We start from the raw sequence: 22,396 nt of genomic DNA, 5'->3' as shown, positions 1-22,396 counted from the left end.
CATCCCTACTAACGACTCTAGCTCCTCATCTGCCTCCCGGCTTTTAACGCTTACCTCCTCCCTCGGCCTATCACTAATCTCTGACTCCCCCACTCACAGAGATGTCAACACTATTGATTTAATCTTCCTCCATCTCTGCTCTGCCTCTCACTGTACTAACTTCCACCTTCCACTCTCAGATCACAACCTCCTCTCTTTCTCAATCAGACACTCTAGCAACTCCCCTGACCCTCCTATCTATCGCACCTTTAGGTACCTCCAGTCTGTCCATACCCAGCAGTTCACCGAGACCATTCAGTCCTTGCTGTCCTCTGTCTCTATCCTCTCCCGCCCTAACCTGGCAGCCGAACACTACCATGCCACCCTCAGCCATGCCCTGGATGAAGCGGCACTGCCCGTGACCCAAGCTGTCAACTGCTGACCACAACAACCTTGGCTCACATCCCAAATGTGCTTCATCCGGTGGTGCTCTAGGTGCGTCGAACGGCTGTGGAGAAAATCAAAGCTGCCCGCAGACTTTCTCCGCTTCCAATTCATGCTTAAAACTAATAACCCAGCCCTCCACCATGCCAAACAAGTTTATTTCACCTCCCTTGTCTCCTCACTATCCCACAACCCCAAATGACTCTTCGACACCTTCCACGCCCTCCTCAGCCCCAAAGAACATGCCCTCATGACGAATCTGACTGCTGGAGAACTGGCTGCCTATTTCAAAGAAAAAAAATCGACAACATCCGAAAAGAAATCTCCAAAAACTGCACGGCTAGCCCTGTTCTCAGTCTCCTCAGCACTACATCCATCACCCACTCACTTTCTATGTTAGAACGACCAACAGAGGAAGAAATCTCCAGGCTGCTTTCTGCTGCCCGCCCCACCACCTGCGCAAGCGACCCTCTCCCTTCCTCCTGTCCCTTTCCCCAGCTCTAATTACTCACCTCACCACAATCTGCAACCTCTCCTAACCTCTAGCATCTTCCCCTCCTCATTTAAACACTCCATCATATCCCCCTGCTTAAGAAACCAACCCTTGACCTGACGGATGCCACCAACTACTGACCCGTCTCAACCCCCCCTTTCATCTCCAAATTACTAGAACGCCTGGTCTACTCCCGCCTCACATGCTTTTTCTCTGACAACTCACTCTTTTACCCCTTCCAGTCTGGTTTCTGCTCTCTACACTCAACTGAAACTGCCCTCACAAAAGTATCAAATGTCCTGTTGACGGCAAAATCGAGAGGTGACTATTCCCTACTAATCCTCCTTGACTTCTCTGCTGCATTTGACACTGTTGACCATGACCTCCTTCTCACTTTGCTCCGCTCTATTGGTCTAAAGGATACCTCTCTCCTGGTTCTCCTCCTACCTCTCTGACCGCTCTTTCAGTGTCTCCTTTGCTGGCTCTATCTCCTCTCCACTTTCCCAGCGCTCGGTCCTTGCTCCCCTTCTCTTCTCTATCTATACAGCCCCAATTGGACAAACCATCCACGAATTTGGCCTCAAATACCATCTCTACGCTGACGACATCCAACTATACACCTCTTCCCGTCATATCTCTGGACCATTCCTCCAAAATATCACTGACTGTTTGTCCGCTGTCTCTAATACAATGTCCTCCCTTTTTCTCAAGCTTAACCTCTCTAAAACTGACCTTCTCATCTTCCATCTTCCAACTGACCTCCCCTCCCCTCAAAATCTCCATTCCAGTGTCTAGCACCATCATAACTCCCAGACAGCATTCCAGCTGTCTCGGGATCACATTGCACTCTGACCTCTCCCTTACCTCCTACATCCAAGCTGTGGCCCAAACATGCCACATGCACTTGAGAAATGTTGCTAAAATATGGCCATTCCTCACCACGGACATACTAAAGACACTCGTGGTCGCCCTCATCCACTCCCGACTTGACTACTGCAACTCGCTATTCATCGGCCTCCCCCACACTAGACTCAATCCACTCCAATCCATACTAAATGGGGCAGCTAGGCTAATTTTTCTATCCAGCCATTACTCAGACACCTCTGCACTATGCCAGTCACTGCATTGGCGGCCCATCCACTGCTGAACTAAATTTAAACTTCTCAACCTTACCCACAAAGCTCTGCATGGCTCCACACCACCATACATCACCTCCCTCCTGTCCATACACCACCCAGCCTGTTGACTCCGATCCGCTAACACTCTCAGACTAAACACCTCTCTAATACGAACCCCACATGCTTGCCTACACGACTTTACCAGAGCAGCACCCATCCTCTGGAACGCTCTACCCCAAAGCATACAGACAATTCCTAAAGCACAAAATTTCAGATGCACCTTAAAAATGCACCCTTTTCATGGAGGCATACCGAATCCCCTGACCTAGTCCCCCACCCCTCCCTATGGCTCCCCATACCTTCCACCCTGCCTATTACATATGACCTCTACCCCTGCACCTCCTTACTGCCCCATCTCGTTTGCTAATAACTGATTTCCACATGAAATCCCCAAGTGTTCCCCATGTCTCGCTTCCCCCCTTGTACCTCCTATACCACCCCCACCCCATTTATTTCAAACCGATTGTATCTCACATTGTAATTGTTGTATTGTTTGCTTTTATCCCATGCCTGAAACCACTGTGGAATAAGTTGGCGCTATACAAATACAGATTATTATTATATAGCTTTAAGGTAAATAAGGACAGCAGCACTCCTGTCTGATTCACCACTGGTGTGAGGTACCTTCGTTATGCAGAGCCCAGATGGGAGCCCGACTCCTGGGTTCCAAATTCACTGAACGCAAAGTAGAACAAGCTGGTCAGCATCCAATATTAAAATTCTTCTTTATTAATCCATTTAAAATATAGGGTGAACAAGCCATAGATCGACCCTACAGCCGGGTCTTTAGTAAGCTGGTCTTGGAAAAGGCGCGGTTGCAGGCTCGATCTGTGGCTTGTTTACCCTCTATTTTAAATGGATTAATAAAGAAGAATTTTAATATTGGATGCTGCCCAGCTTATTATTATTATATAGGGTGACAGCACTGTCTGAGATGAGCATGTGTCAAGGGAATTTTAAAATAATAAAAATAAAATATGTTCACAAGTATCTGCTAATATTCTATTCTATTTTCCAGGTTGTCTTCATCTCATAGATAAGAGAACTATGTGACAAGTTTAATGGAATCCATTTCAATGTCTATGGAGGTTGTGACCCACTTACACAGACCATTGGAAGGTCTGCAGGTGTGGCCTCTAAGTTCTGGATTATTGGCATTTCTGGATTGACATATAACATTTAGTTTATAGGTTTTGTAACAGTAAAGATCATTCCAGAATAATCGGAGCCCAGAAAGTAGTTGGGTGATGTGCATCTTGAAAAATACAATTGTTGTAATGCCTCCAGATATCTACATTGTGCCCAGAGATAGGGCAAACAAATGGCTTACATTAAATACAACAAGGTTCTATATTCACCTGTCATGTTCATGCTACATATGATGATTTATCATACTTGAGCCCCTTAACCCCTTCCCGCTCCAGGACATACATTTACGTCCTGGAGCGTCGGTGTATATATGCAGAGAGGTCACGCATACAGCCCAAGCGTCAGCTGTTTACTACAGCTGTCACCCGCAGGCAATAGCAGTGATCGGCCGTTTGGCCGATCGCGGCTATTAACCCTTTAAATGCCACCGTCAATTCTGACAGCGGCATTTAAAGCCCCTGAACGCTGTTCGGGGGTCCCATACACCCCCCCCCCCGCGGTGAGATCGGGGGAGCCGTGTAGGTGTCATGGCTGCCAGGGACCTTCTGAAAGGCCCCAAGGCTGCCTTGAGAGACTGCCTATCAAGCCATCCCCGTGGGGTGGCTTGATAGGCTGCCTGTCAGAATGCAGTATGACGTAATGCTATAGCAGGAGCGATCAAAGTATCGCATATTGTAGTTTCCCAGGGGGACTTAAAAGTAAAGTTAAAAAAAGAGCAATAAAGTTTTTTTAATTGTAAAAAAAAGTAATAAAAGTTTAAATCACTCCCCTTTTTCCATATCTATAATTAAAAAGTCTAAATAATAAAACAAAAATACATATTTGGTATTGCCGTGTCCGTAAAAGTCTGATCTATCAAAGTAGTGCATTATTTACCCCGCATGGTGAACGTCGTCAGAAAAAAAAAATAAAGAACGCCAGAAATGCACTATTCAGTCACCCGGTCTCCCAAAAATGCAATAAAAAGCGATCAAAAAGTTGTACATATTCTGAATTAGTACTAAAAGAAACTACAGGACATCCTGCAAAAAAGGAGCCCTCGCTCAACTACGTCGACGGAAAAATAAAAAAGTTATTGCGCACACAAGATGACCGCAAAAAAATAATTGAAAAAAATGAAATGTCTTTGAAAAAAAAAAGAGTAGTATAGTAAAAAAAAAAACTATACAAGTTTGGTATCGTAGTAATCGTACCGACCCGTAGAACAAAGTTATCATGTCGTTTTTGTTGCCGTTTATGCGCCGTAGAAACAAGACACGCTGAAAGGTGGCGGAATGTCGTTTTTTTTTTCACTTTACTCCACTTAGAATTTTTTACAAGTTTTTCAGTACATTATATGGTACACTAAATAGCACCATTGAAAAATAAAACTCATTCTGCAAAAAAAAAGCCCTCATACAGCGACGGCGATGGATAAATAAAGGAGTTATGATTTTTTTAAGGGGGGGGGGGAACAAAAATGGAAAAAAAAAAGGGCTGCGTCATGAAGGGGTTAAGCACTCACCCTTTAAGAGGGTAGTGGATAATGGACCAAGGACTGATGGTTACCCATGTGGTACCAACAGGGGCAGCAAAAGAAGTTTTTTTGGTATATTTTTAATTTATCCTAATGCTTATGCGAATGTATGATAAACAAGTGGAAACCTCAGACTGATTAAACCCAGGCTAATGATCCCTGTCCGTGGCCGGCGCACTCAGATAGATGCAAGGGTCATATTTCTGTGTTTAATTCTGCAAATGGGTTAAAAGTAATTGAAGTTGATTTTATGAGAATTATTCAAGCTATGTTCAGATATTATTTTTATTATTATTATTTTTTATGTCTTGTCATATACATTCCAAAATCTACCCCCATTGCATTAATTTTGCAGAAATTCCTCCACGCCCTTGGGATTATCAGCACCACTTCTGCTTCCTCTTATCTATGTGCATATTTTAAGTGTCAGTCTACACTGCATTTCTAGAATTCTATTCCTGAATTCAAAAGTTCAGAAAGGGCAAAGTCAGAGATATTGTCAGTATGATATAGTTTTTTTTAATAAATCCTGCAGTATACATTCAAACTCCAGAGCTAGCTTTTTTAATCAATTGATACCAGTAATATAATGAAACTCAATGGTAGGGACTAGAGATGAGCGAACCTACTCGGCCACGCCCCTTTTTCGCCCGAGCGCCGCGATTTTCGAGTACTTCCGTACTCGGGTGAAAAGATTCGGGGGGCGCCGTGGGTGAGTGGGGGGTTGCAGCGGGGAGTGGGTGGGAGAGGGAGAGAGAGAGGGCTCCCCCCTGTTCCCCGCTCTGCCACGCCTCCCCCGCCCCCCGGCGCCCCCCAAATCTTTTCACCCGAGTACGGAAGTACTCGAAAATCGCGGTGCTCAATTGAGTAATTACTCGAAACAAGTATATTCGCTCATCTCTAGTAGGGACACAATTAAGAACTGATGAGCCATATAGCATCATTTTTGGTTTCTTTCATTTCTGTTAATAAACATTTGGCTTGCAGTCACAGGCTGGGCCATTGCAATCCGGCAGAATACCAGAGAGAAGCAGTCCAGTGAACAGCTACTTTTGGTCTATCCTAGGGGTGAGCCATCACTAGCCCATAACTGACCAATGCCCTTGGTACTTCTTGCTACAAGTTCTTCTAGACCGTCAGGACTACTGGCTATACAGAGGATCCTTGTGCAACTCTGTGTGCAGTAATACATGGAAATGGGGAAAACGTGGCACAGGGAACAGGAAGCGATATTCACTAATATGTGTTGGATCACTTCTGTTGGAAAGAAACAACTTTGGGCCTCTTGTGGCCGGGGGATTGGGCACTCAAGTCCGATGATTGCAATGGGCGACTAGTTAGACAGAAATTGGGAAGCTTGCAGTTCCACATTCCTAGATCACAAAAAGAAAAAAAAAAATCACTAGTTCCCGCAGATCAAAATTACATCTGAGCATCTTAAAGATAAACCGATTACTAATGCAAGGTTTGAGTTTTTTGCAGACTGTTCCAGAATATCATGGAAATGGACAAGCAGAACAAGTTGTGCATTAATGACCAATATTGGTAAGTGGGAGGAATAACCACTCCTTTCCCGGGACGTATCCGAGAGGGTTGGAGATGATGGCACTCGCTGCAGTGTAGGACTGGCATGAAGGTGAGCACCAACCTGAGGTACACTTTTGAAACCGCATTCGATTTCACACCTTTTGTGGCGGAGTGGAAATTTTTGTTGGACTATTTGGTAAACCAGTCTAGAATGCAGAAGCACTGTTTTGTTGTCTTTATACAAGCTCACACAGATCTTCCCGGAGAGCCTCGTGTGGTGCAGAGCATTGGGGTAGCAGAAGCCTTCCATGGGTAAATGAGTACCCAGCTTGCTGGGGGTAGAAATGACTGGGGCAGGAAATGGAAGGCAAAAATAGACTTTGCCTACCTTTGGAGATGAGCGAGCATACCCACTAAGGGCAATTACTCGATCGACCATTGCCCTTAGCGAGTACCTGCCCGGTTGGAAGAAAAGGTTCTGCTGCCGGCGGCGGGGGAAAGCGGAAAGGAACGAAAGGGAGATCTCTCTCTCCCTCTTTCCCCACCCGCTCCCACCTGCTCACTGCCGCAACTCTACTGTCACCCGCGCCGGTAGCCGAACCTTTTCTCTCGAGCGGGCAGGTACTTGCTAAGGACAATGCTCGATCGAGTAATTGCCCTTAGCGAGTATGCTCGCTCATCTCTACCTACCTTAGATCTTCACCAAGCTCACACCAAGGATTCAACTTCAGAGAGTAGATGCATCAGACAGACTCTCCTTAACTAGGGTATGGCTGCTAATTTGGTTTCTCTATGGCTTAGATTGCAGGAATGAATCTCTGAGGGAGATTATGACTGGTAGAAAAAAGAAGAATGGACCACACACTAACGGGGTCTGGAGGAAAGATAAACTCCTGTACTTTCCCTGCATGCTCATGGGTACCCCATCACACACCCGAGCCATGAGCTACTCCATCACTCTGAGGAGGTACTGTGTGGTACAGTGTCTTCTGTTTGATTTGCAACATGGTTTGTACTGGGCTGCATGGTATGTGCCTGTACAATCCAGACCAACTGGTCAATGTACCCATGTCCTCCACACTGTGAGCCAGGCTAACTGTTTCAGGGACTGCAGATGACTGCATACAGCTACCAGAGGTAGGTGTTTTGGAGTTTATATTGGTTTGCATAGACCTCTTCTCTTAGAAGTGTGTCTTGTAGAATAAAATAAATAAAAATGCCAACACCAAACCTACAGCTTAGAGATTGACAAATGAAGTAATTATACGTATATGAATGTGTTGCTGGGGAGGAAGCCAGAAGTCTGGAGCTGGTTCCTCTGTTACCTATAACTACGCAAAGCTGAGTACAGCAGTTTATTTCTTGTTTTCATAGCTATTCCCCTATCCCTCATAAGGCTAACTAGTGGCCGAGGTACGAGGTCAAGTTCGCCCTTGTCAGGACGGTTAATCTGCTAGTTAGGCAGGTCCCTCTTTTAGTTTATTAGGGAGAGTTTGTTTCCTTTATGCGGTTGCTTTTATTATTTTTGTACTGTTTGATATGCAGTAGTGTGGTGGTTTCAGGTTACGTATCCAGAGCGCCTCATGCAGACATGGCAACATGTACATATATAGTGTATCAAAAGTAATGGAAAATAATAGAGGTACACATTTCCTTAGTCCTCTACTCAGTCAGACCTGTGCCTGATCATCTGACTGAGTTGAGACCCTAGGAAGTTCTGCTTGGTAGGGCTCTTGTAATACACCTATACTTTCTCCAGTCCCACTTAGATAAAACGAGAAAAGTTTAGTACTGAGCCAGTGTAACAAAATGTGACTGGATATATGTATATTAGGGTGGTCGCAGGGTATATGGGGAAAAAAATTTCTTGCGATATCTTTTGGGGGACCCTTATAAAAGTTGCCAATTGGTAAGAAAATTAGGTTCCCAAAGTTTCAGATCAGCTGGATAACATTAACCCGTGCCTCGTCAACCTTGAAGTTATGATTTTAGGGCATTTTTGTTTAAAAAAAAATCACAGTTTTTCTATAAAATAAAAACTATTTATCCTAGAACCCTGATCATGGTCTCCTTTTATTGATAATGTTCTTGCTTACAAATATTACTACAACCACTTTTTGGGTGTGACTCATAGATTTGCTCAATATGTCTTGAGGCCTTACTTTCCTTATCACAGACTACTTGTTCTTGGGGAAGGGACTGTTTCTAAAAGTACAAAGGGAACAGCCCTACCAGATATCTTTCCTTCTGCTCTTGGAGCAACAAAGAAGTAGACTTAGACTTTCTTCTCAGTAGCTCATCAGAAGACGAGGAGCTGACACGAGATGCATTTGAGGACATCCCAGGAACACATCAGGAAGAGGAGCCGAATGCAAAGAAAATGAAGTCCTCTCAAGGAATTAAAGAAATTATTGCCAAAAAGTTGTCATCGTTGTTGGATAGATATAATATTTTGGACAGGGACGCAGTGCAAATTATATCAGCTACTGCAGAGGCATTAGGTGAAAATGTAGACATTTTAGCCTTAAGTAGTACAGTATGACTTTGTAGACAACATTTTTGACAGGAAAGAGCCCAGCTAATTAAAAGCAGGTTTAATGATTCTGATTTAGAGGCGGCTGCTTTAGACTTGGATGGAAAATTGCTTCCAGATATTTTGAATAAAGAAAGTGTAGAGAGTAGAGATGAGCGAGTATACTCGCTAAGGCACATTACTCGAGCGAGCAGTGCCTTAGCCGAGTATCTCCCCGCTCGTTTTTAAAGATTCGGGGGCCGGCGGGGGGCGGAGAGCGGCAGGGGAGAGCAGGGACGAACGGAGGAGAGATCTCTCTCTCCCTCTCTCCCACCCGCTCCCCGCCGCAACTCACCTGTCACCTGCGCCGGCCCCCGAATCTTTAGAGACGAGCGGGGAGATACTCGCTAAGGCACTACTCGCTCGAGTAATGTGCCTTAGCGAGTATACTCGCTCATCTCTAGTGGAGAGGCCAGTTATTCTCATTAGCTGTGGGGAAGAAGATCAATTAAAATGAGTACCTGAGCTTGAAAATAGTATGTGGATCACTCAAGCAAGAGCTATATTCTTTGAAGTAGAAGAGTGGGGGGGCAATTGGAAAAATCGAGGCGATGTTTTTTGATTCCACTGCTGTAAACACAGGTCGCATCAGAGGAACATATTCCATTAGAACAAATGTTTGGGAAAAGGTTTTTATACCTGGCATGTCGTCACCACATTTTAGAAGTCTTGTTAAAGGCAGTGTTCAATTGCAAAATTTGCCCTACCACTGGCCCTCAACCAAATATTTTTAAAAAGTCTCAATGTAAGTAGTCTAAGATAGACATAAGAAAATACAAAAGTGGCATTGAGGATAAATATATAAAAAACTAAATAAATTATCCTGAAGAAATTTCAGGTTTTCCTTTATAACAAAACAGCAGCAGCCCAGGGATGACTAGAAAGAATTTCTCAAATTAGGTTTAATTTTTTTGGAATGTACTAATCAAAAGAGAAATTTCTTTCAGGGTAATTGGTACCGTTTGTCCTGTTAGGTTGGTGGCCAAAGCCATTTATTCACTAAAAATGTATATTTTTAGGGATCAGTTTCCTTTAAATGATGTGAAAAAGCATGGAATAGGCTAAATTTGTTTATTATTATTATTTATGTGAAAGCTGGGTTTAGTGCCCCCAAGGTGGCTGAGGCCCCCAACCAAGATTTGCAATTGTTAAAATTGCTTATAAATTATAACAAAAATTGATAAAGAGGTATCACAGAAAGCAATCGGCAAATGTACAAATCACCTGTGGTATCTAAATTCAGAACAAGTGGCATTTGGGTTTTTTGATGAAACCTCGAAGGAAGAAGTTAGGAAAAAAATGGATTTGAAATTTTTTCGAGAGCAGGAGGTTGAAAATGAATTCAATGACAAGAGCACAATTTAGCTTTGAAGAAGCACATTTGCTGTTGATCAAGGAAAAACCCTTCACAGTTTAGACAGAAAAATTATAAAAACAAATCTTTTTATTAGATATTTTAAAAAATATTGAGCACAAAAAATAGGGCACTACACAAAAACCTCCAAGTTTGTAGAGGTATACAGGTCTCAAAAGGAGAGACTTACTACCACTTGTTGTCTATACTTTTTACCTCTTCTTGATAGACAAAAAGAGGGAACTTAGTATGTTATGTTGAAGAAAGATCAATGTGGTAGGCTAGTGGGTCTAAAAAAGTTCATAAACTCAGAACTCATATCCATCCCTGTTACTGGTTTATTAGATTACAGTACGTCAATCCACTCAGTATCTGTTTTAGATTGTTAAATGCCAATAATAAACATCTCACGCTATAGGATTAAACCTTACATAGGGGTATAGCCAAAGGTTCACTGGATACGTGGGGATATTAGAGCCTTCGGAAAAACAATAGTCGCAGATGATTATTGTAACTTCTCATCTGTCAGGTGACTCAAAGTTTCCCAAACGTTCTTTTATCACAGGGAGGGAGTTTCAAGTAGATGCCTGTTTAAAATATATAGCGGGCGATTCTGCTCGTTTTAATCTCTTGTTGATTTCGTCAGTCATGCGAATGTCTAGGCCAAAAATGTATTTGTGGTTTTTTCACAATTTTAGATGGTACTTTTTTATCTTTGATTGATGCATTCAAGCATCCAATAGTTTTATCGGTATTGTAATCTCAATCTCTCAATCTTGACGCGTTTCTCCGCTTAATAATGGCGGGTCATCAGGAGATTTTTTAGCATAGTACCAAAAATATTATAACATGATGTCAACTCTTGAGTTTGAGTCTTAGATCTTTAGATTGATATTGATGTAAAGAACTTTTGTTGTCCCTAACATATAGGAAACAAAAGAGCTTGCTTATCTCTGGGATCAGTGTACTTCTATTAGAATGTGGCTTAGATGCGGTAAGCCGGCACTCCGTATTTCGCTGATCCCAGAAAGAAGTAAGAAGGTACGTATTGTAATATAGCTCCTATAGGATGACAGCCTCCGTAATCTCCAAGGCAGTCTTATCCTTATGATAAAGCATCCAAAATCTTATCCCATCTGATTTGGGAATAAAGAGCTATAGTATAGTACCTATAGTAAAAGAGCCCACCGGGAGGAAAAGACTATCGTATTAAGTCTAATATCCCATTTCTATTATGGTGGGAAGTAGCCTCTTCTAACTAAAGCTCCATATGTTCCTGACTGCCTGTTTCTAGCAGAAATGTCTACAATGAGACAGAGAAATGGTAGCGCCTCTGGCCTTGATGGTAGGTCAGGGCTATCTGAGGGCTATGTAAGAGCACAATTTAGCTTTAAAGAAGCACATTTGCTGTTGATCAAGGAAAAACAGTTCAAAATTGCAACTTCTTTCATGGAAAGGGATCCGGGTGTTTGGTTTGAAAACCCTGATTTCTTGAAAGGTAAAATGATAGTAGAAAAATTAAAGGTTGTAAATGACACAGCAGAGAGGGTCAAATTCATCCAAAATTTTAATTCAAGTATTACCAAAAACGAACAATGCCAGTTCTTGTTAGAAGTCGTAGCAGAATATAGGAAACTTTACTCTGATGCTGCAAAAGCCACCCTCTCTAAGCCTTTTCCTGAGGTTTAAATCATGTAAAATTTAAGTAAATATTATTTCTTTTATGTTTTTTTTAGCCGATTCTCATAAAATACCCTTTTTTATCTTGGGTTTGTGAAAATTTTTATGAAAACACATTCAGTACCTTACATTAACTGTTTTTCAATTATAAACATGATAAAAGAAATTCATTGACATTAAAATCAGAGATAATGCCATGCAGCCATGAGCTTGAATGTCTTCAGGAAATATCGATTTTGGGAATCCAGAACACGACCAGCAATGAAAATATGCTAATATCTTGAAATATTTGAATCATACCTAAAAAGGGTTTAAAGTAATATTTGTGGACAAAAACATTATCAATAAAATGAGACCATGAGCAGGTTCCTAAGACATAGTTTTCTTTCAAGGGTGAAAAACTGTAATTTTTTATCAAAAGCTCTCTAAAATCGTAACTTCAACATTCAAGAAGCATTGGTTAACGTTATCCAATTGACCAAAAATTTTTAGAAACTCATTTTCTTACCAAATGGCAACTTTTAGGAGGTTACCCCATAGAAAATTTGAACATTCATTTTTTGTGACCACCCTAATGTACGTGTCTTCAGATCTCTTCCCTAGCCTGAGGAAGAGCCTAATGTAGGTTCAAAAGCTCGCTACAACATCTTGTATTTTTGTTAGCCATTAGAAGGTCTCATATCTACAAGATTACTTTGTTTATCTTACTGAGAACAGTCACATTTTTCTCCAGTCCTGGCATGAGAATCTCACTTCTCATGTGATTGTTTTATGATAAGAGTTAACTGTTAGTTATAAATTTGTTTTTCTTGATTCCAGATGCAGACTTAAAGGGCTGGTCTCGCGAAACCAAGTGGGGTTATACACTTCTGTATGGCCATATTAATGCACTTTGTAATATACATCGTGCATTAAATATGAGCCATACAGAAGTTATTCACTTACCTGCTCCGTTGCTAGCGTCCTCGTCTCCATGGTTCCGTCTAAATTCGCTGGCAGCCTGCTTTTTTAGACGCGCTTGCGCAGTCCGGTCTTCTCCATTCAGCACGAGCCGCTTCAGTGTGCTCCCCGCTACAGCTCTTCTGCGCATGCGCAGACGAGCTGTCACTGCTCGGGAGCGCGCTGGAGCGGCCATTCTGTACCTTCCTCTGTTAGAGGAAGGTGCAGAGCTGCCGAGCTGTCCGGAGAAGCCGCCCAGCTGTCCCGCCGTCCAGCTGTCCTGGTAAGTGATGGGCCGGGGGGGCTGCCGCTGCGCCGGGCTGCGCCGGGGGGGGCTGTCGCTGCGCCGGGGGAACTAGCGCTGGGCCGGGGGGGCTGCCGCTGTGATGGGGAAACTAGCGCTAGGCCGGGGGGGCTGCCGCTGTGATGGGGGGGGCTGTCGCTGCGCCGGGGGGGCTGCCGCTGTGATGGGGGAACTAGCGCTAGGCCGGGGGGCTGCCGCTGTGATGGGGGGGCTGTCGCTGCGCCGGGGGGGCTGCCGCTGTGATGGGGGAACTAGCGCTAGGCCGGGGGGGCTGCCGCTGTGATGGGGGGGGGCTGTCGCTGCGCCGGGGGAACTAGCGCTGGGCCGGGGGGGGGGGGCTGCCGCTGGGCCGGGGGGGCCGCCGCTGTGATGGGGGAACTAGCGCTAGGCCGGGGGGGGGGCTGCCGCTGTGATGGGGGGGCTGTCGCTGCGCCGGGGGAACTAGCGCTGGGCCGGGGGGGGGGGCTGTCGCTGGGCCGGGGGGGCTGCCGCTGTGATGGGGGGGGGCTGCGCCGGTTACCTTCTGCCTGGCGGTGGGTGACAGGTCGGCCGTGTTCATTCCAGGGGTCCGGTCGGCGACTGCGGGGCGTCTGGTTGCCATGGAGACACAGCTGGTAGCGTCTCGGGAGCGCGCACGTCGGGCTACAGCAAGCGATGCGAAAAGAGCTGGCGGCCATCTTGGGAAAATGTTTTATAAGTTGCTGAAACGCTGGAACGGTAAGTAGAAACCAGCTAGGAAAGTAATTTACAGGGGTAATTAGTAATGTATGTTTAATTAGGGGGACTGGGCAAAAAAACAAATTCACTGCTTCCTCGAGACATCTCCTTTAAGGTTGTGTATTAAGATGACTAGGTTGTCCTGAGAAGGACATATTGGGAAAAACATTTGGACCCGAGTTGTGATGGACCATACCAGATCCAGTTGACGACTGCCACTTCAGTCAAAATTGAAAAGAGAAGGTAATTAGGTCCATGCCAACCACTGTATGCGAGTCTCCATCTGAAAGAAAGAATCAAATACCCACTAGACTATGCATATCTTTTAAGTTATGGTTATGGTAGCATGGGCTGGAATAATATGTTAGAGAATCATTGAGACAACATGTGTGTTAAAAATGATGATGTACTTGTAGAAAATTAGAGAACAGGTTTATGTATATCCATACTCCTATAATATCCTCCTCTACGCTTTGTGTGTATTTCCCCGCGTCGCCTCATTATGAAGGAGACCAAGTCATGTTTTTCAATGTATTCATGTGTATGTGTATATATTTCCCAAAAATGGTTACACATGGCTCAGTCACCCCTGGTTAGTTCTCATGAACTGAGGATCATCTTACCATCTCATCCTGTACTCCTGGACAGGATGTGCATGTGCGGAACTCACTAATAATGTATTGTCTCTGTTTCAAAATATGGGGATTTTAATAGGCTATCTAATAAAATAGGGTATACTAGGGAGATAAAATGGTGGAAAATTGGGCCAGAGCTATGCTCTGTCCTTTTAGATGAGAAGTTGTCCAAAGTTCTAGATCACACGGTTGTAGTCATACAAAATTTTGTGTTGGTCTGTCATAAATGGTGAGCTCTGAAGGGGTGTGGCCTGGTCATGGCAGGGTGAGGACGCTGCTCTCAGAGCTCCCGTTCCTTGAGGTGCATCCAGCCCGCCACAGCACGCACCTTACAGCCACTCTGAGCCACAATGGGCAGCAATAGGAAGAGAAGTTCACAGTGGGTATGGGAGCATAGACAGGGGCTCCTGCTGGCCAAGGGATGAATACTTTCCTCCTCAGGTGGGCAGAGGTCCGGTCCCGATATTGGGTCTCCGCCGGTCTCTCCATGTTACTCCGCGCACCATAGACCCGGAGCCTCGGGACTGACTTTTTGGTCATTCCACGTGCAGTTTTTTTCATTTGTTTTTACTACCCCTTAATCTCTTTTTTTGGTGCGCAGGCTTTCCCCTCCCTGTTGGGGAAGGGGGAGGGGGGTTCAGTTAAGTAGTGGCTTCCATCCTCTTCGGCTCAGCTGTTGCTACCTTGGTTTGGGGTTCACCCAAGTAACTGTTTGTCTTTTGTATGACCTGTTTCTCCTTTTATTGTTTGTTTCTCCCCTCTCTTGCTTGGCACCCCCTCTCCTTTTTTCCCCCCTCCCCTTTTTTGGGGGGCTCTCTTTCTTTCTTTTCCTGAAACCCTTTGTGGCCTCCACTCGACATGTCTAAACTAAATTTCTGCACCCTTAATGTGCGGGGTCTAAATGTGACGCAAAAGAGGAGTCAGGTTCTGTACCAGTTACATAAACTAAAATCTTACGTCTTATTTTTCCAGAAGATGCATGTTCCAGCTCTGAGAGATAGGCACTTTATAGCATGGTTCCACTGCACGAATCCGACAGCTAAGTCAAGGGGAGTGTCGATAGCTATCCACAAAGCGCTACCTCATGAGGTCCTGGACACTGTGACTGATTCGGAGGGACACTTTATCTTCATAAAGTTCAGAATGTGGGGCAAACTTCTCACACTTGTGGCGTGGTACCTTCCCAATCAGAATCCTTTGCAAATGAGTAGAATATTACTTAGCAGACTGGCAGACTTTGTGGAGGGTGTAGGGGTAGTAGGAGGTGACTTTAATTTCCCTTTGGACCGGGAAAAAGACAGTACTTCTTGGTGGGTGACAGTCTCAGCCACACAACGCTGCATGTTTCACAAGGCCCTTAGACAGCTGCAACTCGTGGATGTCTGGAAAGTGACTCACCCCTTAGACCAAGACTATTCTAATTTTTCCCTTTGCCCATCATACACATAGCCGGATTGATCTAATCCCTGCAAGCCATCATAACCTAACGTGGGGCCCAGTGGCCTCCATCAGGTTAGCATTGTAGTCACATCACTACCTGCTCCTCTTCGCATTAACCATCCCAGGTGCCCCAGAGAGGCCCTGGTCCTGGAGGTTGAATGACAATCTTCTGAAGGACTCGGTGTGCTGTGCTAATTTGCGCAGTACCATCAAAAATTTCCTCATAGATCACTCTGCGGATTCCATACCTACACTAGTCCAATGGGAGGCTTTTAAATGTATCCCAAATGGGGTCCTCATTAAACACGGGGTGCGCCTTAAGTGTTAGAAGGCCGCCATAGTTTCCCTGCTGGCCAAGATTGAGTTTCTAGAGACAATGTTCCGTCGGTCAGGCACTTTAACCCCTCAGAATGAGCTGCTGAACACTAGAGAAGAGCTGAAGCACTTTCTTGACCAAAAATACTGGTGTTTTCGCAATTTTTTGAAAGGCTACTCCTATGCGCACGCCAATAAATGTGGACACTGTCTGGAGCGTTATCTCTGCAGTAGGGAGAATCTCACGTATGTTCCCCACATATTGGATAGTACAGGCCACAAGAGACATGACCCTAAAGAGATCACGGAGGCATTCCGTGCTTACTACCATGGACCCTACAATGTAAGAGGTTACCTGGCTGATATGACCACTGACAGCCGGAAAAACAAGATTGACGAATATATCACGGGGTCAGCCCTACCGAGTATTCTGGGGTAGCATAGAGAGGCCTTAGAGATGGATTTTACTCTGGAGATCAGCAAGGTTACTAAGGCATCGCAGTCGGGGAAATCCCCTGGCCCGGACGGGTTCACCTCTCGTTATTTTCAAGCAGTTTCATGAAATCCTTTCCCCTGTATTGAAAGATACAATCAAACAAATTTCACCCTTGGCTCCATTCCCCTCACAGTCACTTATGGCCCATATTACAGGGCTCCCTAAACCATGGAAAGATCCGAGGTATGCCCTAGCTATCATCCCATCTCACCCATTAATCTAGATATCAAGTTATTCTCCAAAATTCTAGCCGACAGGCTGATTCACATTCTATGGGCTTATATATAATGATCAAGTGGGATTCGTAAAAAGTCGGGAAGCTAGAGACAATACTAATAAGACTCTCCTGTTGATTAGTCAAGCCAAACAGCTGTCACAGCCGTTTTGTCCCCTTTCAGTGGACGTGGAGAAGGCCTTCGATCGCATTAGTTGGGACTTTCTACATTCCTCTCTGACGCGGTTGGGGTTGCGGCCCAAGTCTTTAAATTGGATTTTTGCATTGTACCGGAATCCATCAGCACGGATTAGTGTGCCTTCCCACTTACGCCCCCTCTTCCTCCTGCCGGTTCTCCGCAGAATTTCCCGAATCTGATGTGGAGTGTTGATGTTCTCAGATGGCTCTCATGACCTCATCTCCGGTCCGTACCCTTCAAATCCACTAGGTAAAAGTAGTTTGAGGAGAGAGACATGGAAGACGTTGGGGATATGCAGGGAGGGTGGGAGTTCCAGCCTGTAACAAGCAGAATTAATCTTTCCAACACTTCAAGCGGACCTAAAAATCATGTGGCGAGCTTATAAGATGAAACTTTCAGCCTTATATGTTTGGAGGAAAGTCACACTTTATCCCCTGGGACAAACTATGGGGAGGACCAACGCCTGCAATCAGCAAACCTCTTCATGGAAGTGTGAAGGCTATGAGCCTAAAACTTAATATATATATTTCATCCTATCTCCTATGAACATCTTTGATATACGCTTGTACATTCATGTGTTGTTTGCACGGCAAGATTGCATTGTTACAGGAATTAGAAATAGAGAATAGTACTTAGCAAACGTATATATATCTTACATTCTTCCTTATCTTTTGTTACACTGTTCAAAGGTCAGTGTGCAATAGTATTAAGACAAAGCCTTAATATTTAACTATGTAAAAGCACATGACTGGCTGAAATGTACACTTATTGACAATAGACCACTCTCCTTTAAAAATACTATACAAGGAAAGATGTTTTGTAATAAAGGTAGATTGCTTTAAGACACGGTCATGATGTCTGTGTCCACTGCTTTCTCAAGGCGGCCGCCATAACCACTGCTGATTTGAAGTCTCACAGCATATTGACGGGCGATTGAATTTCCCTAACAGAAGCGATTGACTTCTCCAGATTAACTTTGGTCTCCTGCCAAATCTTTGCAAAACTCTCTGCTGAAGAAGCTGCTGCTGGAACCTCAGAAGTTGTGGAGACTGGCAGGGGAACTCTGGGTTGATGCCCATATACTATGAAGAAGGGAGAAGTCTTCGTGGAGTCGCGGACGTGCTGGTTATGAGAAAACTCCGCCCAGGACAGAAAACTGACCCAATCATCCTGGTGAGCATTGGTAAAATGGCAGAGATATCCGGTCAGGATCTGGTTGGTACGCTCCACTTGCCCGTTAGACTGTGGGTGATAAGCCGAAGAGAAGCCTAATGATAAATCCATCAATTTACAAAGGGAACTCCAAAATGTAGATGTAAATTGCACCCCTTTATCTGACACAATATGCTTAGCAAAGCCATGGAGACGGAAAATGTGATCAATGAACTCGGCAAGTTGACTGGTGGACAGCAAACCAGGCAGAGGCACAAAATAAGCCCCTTTAGCAAATCGGTCCACTACTACCCATATCACATTACAGCCACTGGACGAAGGTAAATCTGCAATAAAGTTCATTGCAATATGCTACTATGGAGCCTCAGGTATAAGTAATGGACACAAAAGCCCTGCAGGTCCGAGTTTCTATGGTTTATACGGAGTGCAGGAGGTATAGGAGGACACAAAATCATGGATATCCTTCATCATGTACCGACAGCGAATTAACTCGCTTGTCTTGCATTGCCCAGAATGATCAGCTAATTTGGAACAGTGACCCCAGGATAGGACACCACTCCTCTTGGACTCAGGCAAGAACGTTCAGGTGGGATATCCTTAACCTGAACAGGAGCTATGGTCACCACTATGGCAGGTTCAATGATGAATTTTGGAGCCTCTTCAGTGTTGTTACAGTCAAATGCTTTGGATAATGCATCAGGCTTAATATTTTGGTTAGCAGGCTGAAAATACAATATAAAATCAAAATGTGCAAAAAAACAAGGCCCACCGAGCTTGACGGGGGGGTGGGGGTGGGGGTGAGCCATTGTGCACTCTGAGGATACGTCAGATTTTTATGGTTGGTGTAAATTACGATGGGATGCGAGGCTCCCTCCAGCAAATACCGCCAAAATTCTAGAGCCATCTTCATAGCGAGTAACTTGCAGTCCCCTATAGAGTAATTCCGCTTTGCCGTGGAAAATGACTTTGAGAAGAAAATGTCACCTTCTTGCCAGATGCCCCTTTTTGCAGTAGGACTGCCCCTGCACCCGAGAAAGAAGCATCGACCTCCAGAAGGAACTGCTTAGTGGCATCCAGTCGTGTGAGAGCAGAGATTATAGAAGTCAGGAAAGAGAAGTGTGGGATAAACCGGCGGTAGTAGTTTGCAAAGCCCAGGAATCGCTGGATTGCTTGAAGGCCGGAGGGACAAGGCCAATTCAGTACTGCAGAGACTTTTTTAGGATCTATCTCCAAACCCTGTTTGGAGACAATATACCCCAAAAAGGGAAGCAACTCACATTCAAAAATGCACTTCTCCAATTTAGCAAACAAATGATTCTCCCTTAATCACTGAAGCACCGCGCGAACCTGCTTCCGGTGTATATCTGGGGGGAAAAAATCAAGATATCGTCCAAATATACAACAACAAATTGCTGAAGGAGATCTCCGAAAATGTCATTAACAAATTCCTGAAAGACGCCTGGAATGTTAACCAGACCAAAGGGCATCACCAAGTATTCATAGTGTCTGTCTCTGGTATTGAAAGCTGCCTTCCACTCATTTCCCTCACGGATGCGGATCAAGTTATAAACACCACGCAGATCAAGCTTGGTGAAAATCCAAGCACCCTGCAGGAGATCAAATAACTCAGGGATCAAGAGTAAAGGGTATTTATTCTTAATCATGATCGCATTCAGACCACGATAGTCAATACATGGCCGTAGTGATCCGTCCTTCTTTTTGACAAAGAAAAAACCTGCTCCAGCAGGAGATGAGGACTTACGGATTAACCCTCTGGCCGGGTTCTCCATAACAGATTCGGCTGTGGCCTGGGTCTCAGGGAGGGAAAGAGGGTATACTCTACCTCGAGGAGGCATGGAATCAGGCACAAGGTAAATTGGGCAATCGTAGGGACGATTCAGTGGCAGACACTCAGCCTCTTTCTTGTCAAAGATGTCTGCATAACCATGATAAGGTTCCGGTAGACCCTAGAGGTTAGATGGTAAAGTAACCCGGTGGACAGGATGCACAGGACAGAAGCACTTGGTATAGCAGGTGGTACCCCAACTTATTACCTCACCTGTACTCCAGCCCAAGGTGGGGTTGTGTAGCCACAGCAAACCTAGAAGTTGAGGGCTGGTTGCCCAAGGCATCACCAGCAGGGAAATTCAGAATGGAGAGCGCCAATCCTCAACTCCAGCGGCTCTGTGACAAACTAGATCATCTCAGAGAGAGTGCTGCCATTAACAGTAGTAACGAGTGGTTTCCCGATTCACCGGGCGGGAATTTGGTAGCGGTCCACCAAAGCCTGTAGGGGAAGTTGCCGGCAGAGCCGGAATCCAGGAAAGCTGCCACTGACACCTGGGCATCGGAAAGAATCATGGTTACAGGCAAGTTCAGCCTGGAGGAGAAGCAATGCTCACCTAGTGTACCCTCTCCAACTGACCCTAGGCAGAGGAGTTTCCCGGTTTGAGGGAACAAGCGCGAACAAGTTGACATAGAGATCCGCAATACAGGCAAAGGTTCCTAGAATGTCTGTGTGCACGCTCCTCCTCGGATAGTCTAAGCTGATCCACCTGCATTGGTTTAGGAACACTAGACTGAGTAGTGGTCGGCGGCGAGAAGAGTGGTCTCTGGAAGCGAAAAGCCAGACAGATTGATCTCCTCTCTTGCATAGACTCCCTCGATCTCTCTTGGAACTGCAGGTCAATCCTTGTAGCCAGGAAAATCAGGGCATCCAAAGTAGTAGGGACCTTGCGACCCGCCAACTTGTCTTTAATGCGACCTGCTAGTTCCTCCCAAAATGCCACCACCAGGGCTTCATTGTTCCACCCCAGCTCTGAGGCCAAAGTTTGAAGCTTAATGGCATATTGGCCTACAGTGATGTTATTTTGATGGAGACGCAACAGGGCAGATGCAGCTCTTCAAACACCTTTTGAAAGAACTCAATGAACAGACTGAGGTTATTAACCAGCGGATCATTGCGTTCCCAGAGGAGATTAACCCACTCCAAAGCCTGGCCTGTAAGGTAAGACACTATTAATGCCATTTTGGTGCGATCTAAAGGGAAAAAATGTGACAAAATCTCAAAGTGCAAGGTACATTGATTAACAAAACCGCAACATTGTCTGGGATCCCCATCATAGTGAGATATTCCCGCCAGGCTAGGTCCGGAACCAGAAACAGTGGCTACCTGTGGAGTTGATGCAGCAGTTGTCACAATAGCGGGGGATTGTGGTACTGCTATAGTGGGGGAAATATCTGAAAGATGGGTACTCACATTGTGAAGATACGCCAAGATTTGCTCTTGCCTCTCACGTTGATGCATCATCTCCTGGAATAATTCAGAAAGACCTCCGTGGTTGGAATCCATGGGATCCAGGGCTGCAGTGTACCGTAAGGATTGTGGATGTGAAACCACTGTGTCAACCTACCGGGTAGGTGAAGATCTGATCCAGCACGACCGACAACCAACCCCAGTGTGGGAGGTAAGATACCAGATGAACTGCCCTGTGTATGGATGGAAACTAGGGAAAGTATCTTGCCCTGAACTGATAACCAGGAAAGGGAGACGCCTGCCTACAAGCAGAGCCCTCAACCCTGTAAGGATGACCCCATGGTCTTCCTCGCGGCGCTGACTTAGCCTGGCGGTCCAGAATACCTGTAGGTCAAAGATAGAACAACATCGGGAAGTACAGAAACAAAGGAGAAACAATCGGGCAAGGATAAGCAGAGAAGCAGACAACAGGAAATAACAGACCACAGAATACACTAACATAGAACACAAGCAGAACGCGAGGTAGCAAAGTAACTGCCGAAGCAGCAGCTGGACATGAAGTGAAGGGAACAAAACTCTCAACAACACTGCAGCAAGGTCTGAAAGGCCCAGGGCAGCTATATAGGACAGTGATTAGAAAAGGAGCATCAGTTGAACAAGAGACCAGAAGCTATTAACCCTAGGAATGCTGGAAGAGAGTGAATATAAACTCAGGGAACAGAGAGAATGGGACGACGTCCATATTTGCCAGACACAGAAGTAGAAGATTGTGTCTGAACAGTGCACCTAACACTGCTCAGTGCAGGATTCACAAAA

Source organism: Eleutherodactylus coqui, chromosome 5 (genome assembly GCF_035609145.1).
Source record: "Eleutherodactylus coqui strain aEleCoq1 chromosome 5, aEleCoq1.hap1, whole genome shotgun sequence".
Classification (NCBI taxonomy): Eukaryota; Metazoa; Chordata; class Amphibia; order Anura; family Eleutherodactylidae; genus Eleutherodactylus; species Eleutherodactylus coqui.
Note: the sequence above shows the minus strand (reverse complement) of the source record.